The 12,069-nt window shown below is 47.2% G+C and overlaps 1 pseudogene; it reads right to left on the bottom strand.

The window, feature by feature from the left end:
* Window positions 1-272: 272 nt before the first annotated feature.
* On the bottom strand, window positions 273-10,365 carry LOC120873027 (annotated as a pseudogene).
* Window positions 10,366-12,069: the final 1,704 nt, after the last annotated feature.

Raw genomic sequence — 12,069 nt, 5'->3', positions numbered from 1 at the left:
AATTTGAAGACTCAACTTGCAAATTTTTATGCTTTTCTGGAATTTTCAAAAAAGCAGGATGGTCATGGTAACCTACCCTGTATGTGCAAATGATTAGAATACCTTCCCCCAAAAGGTTACATAGTTAAAATAGAGTATTAGAATAGCCAGGGGATTACTAAGAGGTGGTGGGATTCTTGAAGACAATCCTATAATTCTTGGACTCCACTCTTAACTTCAGGGCTGCTGGGCTGCTTTGTAGGAGGAGAAGGAGTGCCCATGGAGGAACCCCTTTAGAAAGAGATGTAGCTCTTCAATTTATAACATTCTGTGTGCACAAAGGATGGGGCCAAGCCTGGGTCAGCATGGTGTTGGTTTACATCAAATTCCTCATAGATACTGGTCTCGGTGAAGGGGTGCATGGGGCTCAGGGGAGTGGGAGTGAACAGTCCCTCAGAGAGGGTCTTGTGGTTCAAGTTGACGAAGATCACATCCTCTGCTGATGGGTCTTGAGAGGAAGGAGATGTGAATGATGGAATGAGATGTGATCTTTGAAGGCTGGGGCCTTGGGCATCAGAGGGGCTCGGGCTATGGCAAGGGTTCGGGCTGGGAGGATCCATCTCACCTTTCACCTTTCACTGTTCTGTCTTCCTTGGGCTCTCCTTCCGTGATGGCAACATCTGAGAATGGAAGAGACGCAAGGCTCTTGGAGCGGGGGCGATTCTCCTAGACTTCCATATCTTTGGTGGGGACATCAAAGCCAAAAAATCAGGGATATGCCCCAGGTTGCTGAGTCTGTCTACTCCACTAAGTTAAAAGAAAAAAGAAAAAGGAAAAAACATCCCATAATAAATCCAGCCATTGACAGACTCTCTCAGGAATCTGTGCAAACCCACAGAGCCCATCCTACATCTTCCGTTATGGACCATCCTCTAATGCCTATCAGCAGATTCCCAAGATCATAAAGGGAAGAAGAACAGATGGCTGTGGTTGAAAGGAAGAACAGGGCTTGGAGTGTCCCTGGTGGCCCAGGGATTAAGAGTCCACCTTCCAGTGCAGAGAGTGTGGGTTCTATCCCTGGTGGGAGAACTGAGATCCCACATGCCTTGAAGCAACTATCCTCAATGCTGCAACTGCTGAGCCTGCCAGCTCTGGAGCCTTGAACTGCACCCCAACACTGCAATGAGGATCCCCCATGCTGCAGCTGAAACCCGATGCAGCTGGTATAGGGAGGGAGGAGGGGGGGGTTCAGGATGGGGAACATGTGTATACCTATGGCAGATTCATCTTGATATATGGAAAAACCAATACACTATTGTAAAGTAAAAAATTAATTAATTAACACATATTTTCATAAAAAGAACATGGTTCCATTGTCCTCTGGAAGATATTCCCTCAGGGATTACAGCAATGGAAATCAATTTTTAACCTACAGGAAGTGAAAACGCCATTCTCTGCTATAAGCCCACTTCCCCCGGGTCAGATGACGCTGTGCTTCCCTCCTTCAGACTTACAATTGTGGGTAGAACACCAGTGACAGTTTGGCTCTTCATACTTTGTGGGTAACCAGTGACAGACAAGAACAGCGAGGAAGATGCTGGTATAGATGAAAGCTACAGAGAGCCTAAGGAGAAGGTGCAGCTGGCTGGAGTGGCCTTGAGGAAGACATGCTTCTGCCAACAAGCCAACGGAAGAAGGTCTGCTTATTCATTGCATACACCCTGCCCCTACACACAGGAGTTATTGTATCCTTGTGTCAAAGTGTGTCAGCATTTCTCAACCTGATTAGTATGGTCTCCGCTTCCCAGGATGCCAGGGTCCAGCCCCGGTGGATCCAGGGAATTTGAAGGTGGGGATGGCGTCAGCATCCTTGGAAAAATACATATTTAATCACAGATATATAGAGAGATTAGAAACGGATAGTAAGTAGGAAAATTAGTGGAGAAAAAGAGGCTGAATAACTTGGTTTACGTGGAATAGCATCCATGTTCCAGATGGGAATTCAGCCAGAAAAATGGGGAGCAAGAAAGAAGCGACATGGGGGAATCAGTCTTTCTGGAAACTGATCCGATTTCTTTGTTTTGGGGTTTGCTTATATACCTTTTGTTACACATAGGGATGAATACAGAGTCACGTGGGGATCAGCAGTCCTGACCTTTATCAAAATCAGGTGCTTCACATAAATGTATTAAAAAAAAGTCTTAGGGATATTACATCATCTTCTGGCCATGAGTGAGACCTGCTGACATTTTATGATCTTTTCTTTCTGATAACAGAAAAACTTATTTCTTCCAAGTGTGTTTTTTCTTAAACCAGGCACCACCCTCCAAATAAAGTTACATTCCTATAGGGTGAGGGTGTAGTGAGTTACAATCAAGAAAGGAATTTATTTAACCCAAGGTTAACATAATTAATCTTAAAGGTTAATACTTATTTCTCTTACATGCTTAAAGGTTAATACTTATTCCTCCTATATGTTAGTTATATTCATTATAAGGGCAGGGAATATGGAGATTTAGCAGCAAACATCAGCCCAACAAATGAAAATCCTTTCACCAATGTTCCCCTTAAGATCTATTTAGTCTTAAGATAGTGATCAAGTTACATTTTTACATAGCAAGGACACAGTGATTTATAACAAAGTACAGTGGTCTATTACAAAAGAGAAAATCCATTAATTCAAAAAGTCTAGTATTGCTAACCTTAAAACTACTATATTTCCTTTTCTAAATTCCAAATACATTGATTAATATATTCCCAGGTGCCTAAGGATATGGAGGCCTGGCGGCAATCATTGACTCAACAATGAGAAAAACCCTATGCTGCTCAAAATACTCCAAAACTCTCTGTGCTGTTTATGGTTAAGAGGTAGAAAACAATCATATGCGTAGTGGCAGGAGTATGAATAATCCTGTCACACAAGCTAGTCTGTCAGCAGAGAGGTTTGACCTGAGACATCCTTGTCCCACCCAGAGCAGGGAATTAGCAGCAATTATTGACACAACAAATGAAAACCCCTTCACCAATATAATTCCTAACCAACCCACTATACTAATAATTTCCAACTCCCCAAAAGAATTTGCCTTTAGTAAGTCTAAAACATCTCATGCCTCTCAGATTGGGAGGCTGTAAACAATCACATGTGGCCAGACGAACCTATACAGGTGGGCTAGATAACCTTCAGAGGAGTCCGTAAGCTGAAACACTCTTGTCATGCCCAGGAATTTCTATTGCCTTGGAGCTGCACATTTACTCCTTCTCTGAGAAAAACGGTTATGGGGGAGAGCCCCCCGTAAAGTCAGAGGTATAGGTGAGAGCATAAAACAGACTCTGGTTTTGGGGTTAGATGCTCAGGAACAGGGGGTTTCCTGAGACTTGATCACGCCTTTGCATATGCCAAGCCTCCTTCCTCATGACCTTTGCCATGGGCAGAGTTCCTCACGCTGGCCCCCGGCACCAGGAGGCACCAAGGCATCCAGGAGAGATGCTAGCAGTGGATGGAGTAAGGAGGCCATGCAAGACCAGCAGCGGTCTGAAACCAGGTCCCCCGGGCTCCCATGCAACTTTTCTCTGCTGCCCCGTATGACAAGGCATGGTGCTTTTGCATGAATGGGGACTGCTTTAATCCTCCATACATTTCCCCCTCCATCCATATATGCCTGCAATGGAATCCTCAAGAAGACACAACACTTCTATTTCTGAACTGTGGAATGTTTAGTTCATAAACACTAGCAGAGGAATAGTGCATATTGAAGGTGCTTCTTAAAATCTTCCCCTTGTCCCCCCATCCTTCCCCAAAGATGCTGGTGGAGGGAGGGTAAGCAGCTCCCTTAGCATGAAGTCAAGTCACTCTGTCTCTCTTTGTTCAATGTAGAAATTCCCAGTCCTAGAGAATCAGAAACTCAATGTCCCCTCTGGTTCTAATACAGACCATGATCTCAAATGCTGACATGACAGGGACTTTGAGGAGCCCAAAGTCACAGAGCTGGGAGGTGGTAGAACCAACACTCACACAGGAACCCTCCGTCTTCTCAGAAATTGGCTGAGATAGGAGACTGTCTTGCTTACCTTCTGTGGTGTGTGGATCCATGGTTGATGGGCAAGTATTTGTAGTGGATCCTAGGGGAACAAAGCCAGAAGGGGTGAACCGTAACCTTCCTCAACCCACCAAAGGAGGACTCTTCTTTCTGGAAGTTGACCTGCTGCCTGTCCTGACTCTGTCATCCCTCAGAGCACTGATGGGGCAGGGGAGAGCTTCTGGTCCCTCACCGTGAATGCGTTGAGTAGAACCTCCATCCCAGAGAAGAGATGGTGGAAGGAGGTAGGAAGGATATGCCTGACAATGAAAGACAGCTGTAAGTAAGAGATATCCTCTCTGCTCCGGGAATGAGTATCAGTGCTACTGTCAGAGGTGCTACTGGGAAAACATTAAGAGAAAGTGTACAATGCAATCTTGGATTCTCCCGAATGAGCCCAGCCTCTCCTCCTCCTGGGTCTACCCTGACTCTTTTCTTTATTTGTCAGGATAGACAGGACTCTGATGTGGAGCATCCATAGCGGTGGTGGAAGAGGGTTGAGATGCCACATACCATCTGTCTTCCTCTCTGGTATTCATTGCCTTCATTTCTCCAGAAGCCCTAAGGTCCCCTGACACTAGCACGGAGAGCTTGAGAAGGAGCTCAGTGATACAGGAAGATATTATGGGAAAAGCCAAATGGCCTTTTGGGCCACCACAATGTGATTTAGAATGCCAAAGCCTTTGACTGTGTGGATCACAATAAACTGTGGAAAATTCTGAGAGGGATGGGAATACCAGACCACCTGACCTGCCTCTTGAGAAATCTGTATGCAGGTCAGGAAGCAACAGTTAGAACTGGACATGGAACAACAGACTGGTTCCTAATAGGAAAAGGAGTACGTCAAGGCTGTATACTGTCACCCTGCTTATTTAACTTCTATGCAGAGTACATCATGAGAAACGCTGGACTGGAAGAAACACAAGCTGGAATCAAGATTGCTGGGAGAAATATCAATAACCTCAGATATGCAGATGACACCACCCTTATGGCAGAAAGTGAAGAGGAACTAAAAAGCCTCTTGATGAAAGTGAAAGAGCAGAATGAAAAAGTTGGCTTAAAGCTCAACATTCAGAAAACGAAGATCATGGCATCCGGCCCCATCACTTCATGGGAAATAGATGGGGAAACAGTGGAAACAGTGTCAGACTTCATTTTTGTGGGGCTCCAAAATCACTGCAGATGGTGACTGCAGCCATGAAATTAAAAGACGCTTACTCCTTGGAAGAAAAGTTATGACCAACCTAGATAGTATATTCAAAAGCAGAGACATTACTTTGCCGACTAAGGTCCGTCTAGCCAAGGCTATGGTTTTTCCAGTAGTCATGTATGGATGTGAGAGTTGGACTGTGAAGAAGGCTGAGCACCAAAGAATTGATGCTTTTGAACTGTGGTGTTGGAGAAGACTCTAGAGAGTCCCTTGGACTGCAAGGAGATCCAACCAGTCCATTCTGAAGGAGATCAGTCCTGGGATTTCTTTGAAAGGAATGATGCTAAAGCTGAAACTCCAGTATTTTGGCCACCTCATGCAAAGAGTTGACTCATTGGAAAAGACTTTGATGCTGGGAGGGATTGGAGGCAGGAGGAGAAGGGGATGACCAAGGATGAGATGGCTGGATGGCATCACTGACTCAATGGACGTGAGTCTGAATGAACTCCGGGGGTTGGTGATGGACAAGGAGGCCTGGCGTGCTGCGATTCGTGGGGTCACAACGAGTCAGACATGACTGAGCAACTGAATTGAACTGAACTGAACTGAAAGCATGGGACTCTTCACAGGTTATCCAGGCAAGAATACTGGAATAGGTTGCCATTTCCTCCTCCAGGGGACCACATTTTACCAAGACTCTTCACTATGAGCCTTCAGGCTTGGGTGACCCTGCATTACTGGCTCATAGCTTCCCTGAGGTATGAAGGCCCCTTCACCACTACAAGGCTGTCATCCATGAGGAGGAGATAGTGAAGGACAGAGGAGTCTGTCGTGCTGCAGTCCATGGGGTCACAAAGAGTTGGACAGAGAATAGCAACTGAAAAGGCACAACAAAGCATGGGCCAGGAAGAGATTCCTCACCTGTGACAGAGAGGAACAGTGGGTCGCTGGAGTCTGACCATGAGTAGGGAGAGCGAGTGAAGGAGCCGTAGCTCCTGTAGACCCCACTGTGGGCTGGGGTGCCAGGACCCAGAGGGAACTCTGTCTGGAGTGCTCCACAGGGGCCCCGCACTCCAGCGAGTGGGCACCCAAGGTTCCCCCCATCCCTGAGCAGATGGAACTGGTCAAAGGTGCTCTCAGAGCTGCAGACCAAGGTCACGTTCTCTCCTGACCTCATCACAGGGCCCCCCTGAGCTGAGATTGAGGATTTCTTGGACCGACCCAGAAGGAAGAGACCTTGATCTCAGAGCACAAAGAAAGTCTCGTCCTAAATAGAGGACTAAAGCCTGAAGTGTGCAACAAGAGAGGCACTGCAATGAGAAGGCCGCCGACTGCCGGGAGAGAAAGCCCCACAGCAAGGGATACCCAGCACAGGGAAACATTCAGAAATAACTTTAAAAATGGAGTGTCATTTAAAAATCTCTTGAACAAATTAATAATTTTTAAAAGGGATTGTCATTTAATGTCCTTTTTAAAGAAAGAGTAAATATCTATATGAATAAATGAATCACTGTGTTATACAACAGGAATTAACATCTTAAACAACTAGAGTTCAACAAACATAAATAAAAAATAAATTTAAAAAATCAAACGTGCATTTCTCTTGAAATAAATGGAACTTACTAACTTCTGCTGGGACTATCAGAAAACAAGGCATTGACCCAGGAGCAGATTATGGAGTGGAAATTGCCAGAAAATCATTTGATCTTTGACCGTCTCATTCTTCAGGGCGTGTTCAGGGCTGCCATGCCCACCTCCGGGGCTGGAAGGGACTCCTCAGTGGGAGGGTTGAAGGGACCTCTCTCCCCTCCTCTTTGTGCAAAATGATATGTTAAACCAAGAGGCTGAGCAACGTCAGGGTGTCGACCTCCATCTCAATCACTCAGGGCCTGGACTGCAGGGCTGCTGGTACCACATGTGCTGCTGACAGAGGAAGGGAGCTCTGACATGAAAGTGGGAAACCAACCCCTTAACCACCCATCGGTGGCTGCCTGAGCGGGGAACTGCCTGCACCCCTGCTCTGGTGCATTTTTCTTCGTTGGTCGTTCTTTCACGTTCTCACTCCTTCATTCTGTCACCAGCTGTGTCTTCCCCTTAGCACACGGCAGGCACTCTGTTCTCTTTTCCCTTCACTTTCATGCATCTTCTCTCTGTGGTTTGCTCCCTCTCCCAAGTTTGTGAGTGTCTCTGCACGCCCGTCATTCTCTCCCAGTACTGATGCTGGACAGGACACCAGACCTTCTGTGACACAGAGAGCAGAAGGGACTGGTCTGGCCACACTCACCTGTGATGATGATGTCCACGGGGTCGCTGGAGGCTGACCACACATGGGGGAGTGGTGGAAAGAGCCGTAGAATCTGTAGGTGCCTACACTACCCGCAGTCATGGGGTCAATGGAGAACTCAGCAGGGGCATGCCCAACAATGAGCATCTCTCCACGTCTCTAGAAATGCCCTGCGCTGCTTTTTCTGTGTAGGATAAATTTGTCAAGCAGCATCGATGAGTGACAGCGGAGGGTCACATTCTCTCCCTCACGCACGAGGGGACCTGGGTGGGCTGAGATGGAGGGTTTTGTGGACACACCTAGGAGCAAACAGCTTGTGAGCTTCTGTGAGTCACCCCACCTCGGCGCTACCCCTGAAATCGTAAGGTGTGAAAAACCTCCCCATGAAGCAGCAAAGCCAATTACGCTTCCTGTCTGTTCTCTTGCATTTACTTTAGCCTTGTTCTCGGGCTCTGGTTCATGCTTTTCTGTTTCTCTTTGCTCAAGACCTCCAGCCTCCTCTGTGTTTATTCTAAGCTCTTTAGCAGTTGGATCTGCTCTCAGCTTCAGGCATGCATACTCGGACACTTCAGTCCTGTCCAACTCTGCAACCCCATGAACCATAGCCTGCCAGGCTCCTCTGTCCATAGGATTCTCCAGGCGAGAATACTGGAGTGGGTTGTCATGCTCTCAGCTTCATCCTGTCCCTAATATGTGTGGTGGGGAGCTGGGTGGTTCTGATGATGCATTCCCTGGCTCCATTCACACTCATCTAGAATGTGAGTGATGACTGGCAGGAAATTGGAAAGGAGGTGGAGAAAAAAGGGAACATTTCCCCATCTGTGACCATCACCACATGCCTCTGGAGACATTCCTGGGACTCCTCCCTGGGGCTCCAGCTCCTTCACATGGGATTACAGCTCCCTACTGGGTGACAGGTGCTGGCTCAGCACCTGTTGTTCCCCATCCTCCCTGCTGGCAGGCAGTGGCAGCATCCTGTCTAACTAATGCCTAGGGAGGCTCCTCCTTCCTTTGCCAGAGCACCCCATCTATTCAACACCCTGAGTTTAAGCTCTCAGAATGGGTTCTCTTTCCTGGTTCGTTCTTAGCTGGTAATCCTGAGTAAATCTTAGACCTCGTAAGGAACTTGGACCTAGGATGGGATTGCCTGCATAGACGGCTGTCCCAGGCTGGGCTGGACCTCTCCTACCTGTGACCACAATCTGCAGGGGATCACTGTGTCTGGACAACTCAGGGAGAGACCTGGAGAATCCGGAACATGTGTAGGACCCAGCAAGTTCTCTGGTCACCGGGCCAAGTGTGAAGGTGTTGAAATGATTTCCATGGAGTTCGGTCAAACTGGCCCCATCTGTTCTGAACAGTCTGAATCTCTTAAGTGGAGAATGGAAGTGACACTGAAGAGTCACAGTCTGTCCTAAGGGCACCATGGGGCTTGGCCAGGCTGACAAAGAGGGCTTGTCATGTTCACCTAGGAGAGAAGGAGTCACAGGTTTTGAGAGGAAAATAGGAATGGTCCCCTCTCCCCACTGGTCTTGTTGGAGCGCTTCCCCTTCAATTCTTCCAAGGCACCAACCCTAAAGTGCATCACCCTGATACTCAAGGACACCTGGGGCTTGGGGACAGACAGAGACACAGTCAACCCAGGACAGACATCACGGAGATTCTAAGAATATGATTCTCAGCAGTGATTCTTATCAGGAGAAGAATAACTCCTTGGGTTGACAAAATGTTGAAAACTCTCTCAAAACACAAAACACTGGATTCCTTGGTGGTCTGGTCATTAGGACTCAGAACTTTCTCTGCCAAGGGCCGGGGTTGAATCCCTAATCATGGAACTGAGATCCTGCATGCTGTATGATACAGGCAAAAGAAACACCACAAAAAAAACTGATCCATGGAAAAGAAGTGAGAGGGCTTTCCTGTTGGATTTGTTGTAGCTCACACAGTACAGAAACTTCCAGCAATGCAGGAGAGCAGGGTTCAGTCCCCAGGTAGGGAAGATTCCCTGGAGAAGGAAATGGCAACCCCGTCCAGTATTCTTGCCTGGAGCGTTACATGGACAGAGGAGCCTGGTGAGCTACAGTCCGTGGGGTCGCAAAGAGTCAGACACGACTGAGCAACTAACAGTAACACAGGAAACAAGTGAAAAAGCCACTTGACTGTAAAGAAGGAAATAAAGCTTGAACCTGGCTCCTTTGTTAGCTAACCGACATCAAATGTGTGACAAGGTCCAGGTGGCCCTGCCTGATGAGGAGACCCTTCCCTGGGCTCAGGTCCAGCGGGCTTCCTGCAGATCCTGTTGTTAAGGGCCAGCTGGAGATGCCATGAGCCACCTTGTAGGGGAGAGCCTGTGGGCTGCAGCCTCTTGCTCCCCTCTCTTGACAAAAATGGCACTGACTGGGACTAGCTCCCAGCTCCCAGCTCCCAGACTTCACCCTGTGCCTTCAGTTCCAGAGTCCAAAGCTGGGCTAACCTCTGGGGAGACTCAAGATGAGTATCAAGGCCAATAGGAGGACCTGGGATCCACAGGGCATGGGGCTCTCACTGACAGGGGTCTCACCCTAGTCCCCGTGTGTCCTCTGCATCAGCCCCAACTGCTCTGCTCAGCACAGAAATAAGGGATGGGGAGGACTCACCCATGGCTGCCCAGATCTTCAGACTCACACAGAATCCTAGAAGGAAAACCACATCAGAGATGGCTTGTCATGATGGACCCCACACTCTTTGCACCCTCATGCAGGGAACCTGGTCAGTGGTGCAAGGCCCCCCGATTTCCACCATAACCCACTTCAACCGTGTCTTTCTGGACTCACCGAGACTCAGGAGGCTGAGGAGTGTGGGGCACATGGCTCTGCTTCTGTGAGACAGGAGGCAGAACTGAGCAAAGCTGACAGAGTCACAGGATGTGGAAGGCGGTAGATGTTGGTACAGTCAGCCTGGCTCATGTTACATGGGAAGATGGCCAGCTTCTTCTCACACCAGGGATGGAAGTCTGACTTGAGCCACATCACGGAGCATGCCTCATGACCCAATCGTCACATTTTGTTTCCCTAAACCAAATAAACTTAAGAGGATTCGAACAGATCTTGCTGCCTTTAAGGAGTAGTAACTGTGATTCAGTATATACCATGCAGGATGCTTTCCCCAAGCTCATTAACCTTACCTCTTCACAGAAGAGAAACCACATGTTCCCACCTTGTATGTCAGGCTCAGTGCAGGTTGCCAATTAAAGACTCGTTTAAATGTCTGAGTGGTATTCCATTCTCTGTGTGTATAAGCATATACATCTTCTTTATCCATTCATCTGTCGATGGATAATTAGGCTGTTCCCATGTCTTGGCTATTGTACGTTTTGCTGCTATGAACATAGGGGTGCATCAATCTTTTCAAGGTACAGTTTTTTCCAGATATATGCTCAGAACTGGAATTGTTAAAGCATACAGAAACTCTGTTTTTGCTTCTTTTGAGGAACTGCCATACTGTTTTCCACAGTGGCTGCACCAGTTTACACTCCCCCAACAGTGTAAGAGGGTTTCCCTCTTCTCTACACCCTCCCCAGCATGTTATTCATCAACTGTCTAATGATGGCCATTCTGATCGGTATGAGGTGGTACCTCCTTGCAGTATTGATTTGCCTTTCTCTACTAATGAGCAAAGCTGAGCATCTTTTCATATGCCTGTTGGCCATCTGCGTATCTTCTTTTAAACCACAGATATCAACTGTGAGACTGACGCATGTACACCTGTGGTGGATTCATGTCAATCTATGTCAAAACCAATACAGAATTGTAAAGTAAAAATTAAAAATAAATAAATAAATTTAAAAAAAAAATGAATGACACCTCTGCTAAAGTCTCATGAATGTGCTCTGAGTCCAACCTCACATTGTTTGTCAAGGGACAGAGTGATGAGGCCTTCGGGAAAGGAATAGTGACTTTATCTGGAAAGCCAGCAGACCAGCGAGACGGCAAACTTGTGCCCCAAAGAATCATCTTACTTGAGTTAGATGAGCTTTTGGGGGAATGAGAGGGATGGTTGAACAGTGTTTGCTGAATGTAAAATGATCTTAGCCCATGAGGAAGAAAATTCCAAGGAGAAGAGAGAACAAAACAGATTAAATACCCATGGGTGAACTCACACTTGCACACTTACACACACACACACACTAAAAGAGGAGGAGGTGTGGCTGGTTGTTGCAGTGTTTTAATTAACTAGTTAATGTCTGTGCTTTCTCTTCATCTCTGTGCACAGGCTTTCTCTAATTGTGGGAAGGGGGCTGCTCTTTGCTGTGGTGCAGGGTCTCTCATCGCCGTGGCTTCTCTTGTTCTGGAGCACCCGCTCTAGGCACATGGGCTTGTGGCCCACGGGCTTAACTGCCCCGAGGCATGTAGAATCTTCCCATTCCTGGAATCGGGCCTGTGTCCCCTACATGGGCAGGCAGATTCCCAACCAGTGGACCACTAGGGAAGTCCTGTTGTAAGCTTTTTTTTCCCTTAATTTATTTAATTTTAATTTTAGGACAATTACAATACTGTGATGGCTTCTGCCATACATCAACATGGATCAGCCATAGCTATACT

Source organism: Oryx dammah, unplaced genomic scaffold (genome assembly GCF_014754425.2).
Source record: "Oryx dammah isolate SB20612 unplaced genomic scaffold, SCBI_Odam_1.1 HiC_scaffold_13, whole genome shotgun sequence".
Taxonomy (NCBI): Eukaryota; Metazoa; Chordata; class Mammalia; order Artiodactyla; family Bovidae; genus Oryx; species Oryx dammah.
This window is presented reverse-complemented; position numbering and strand designations above follow the sequence as displayed.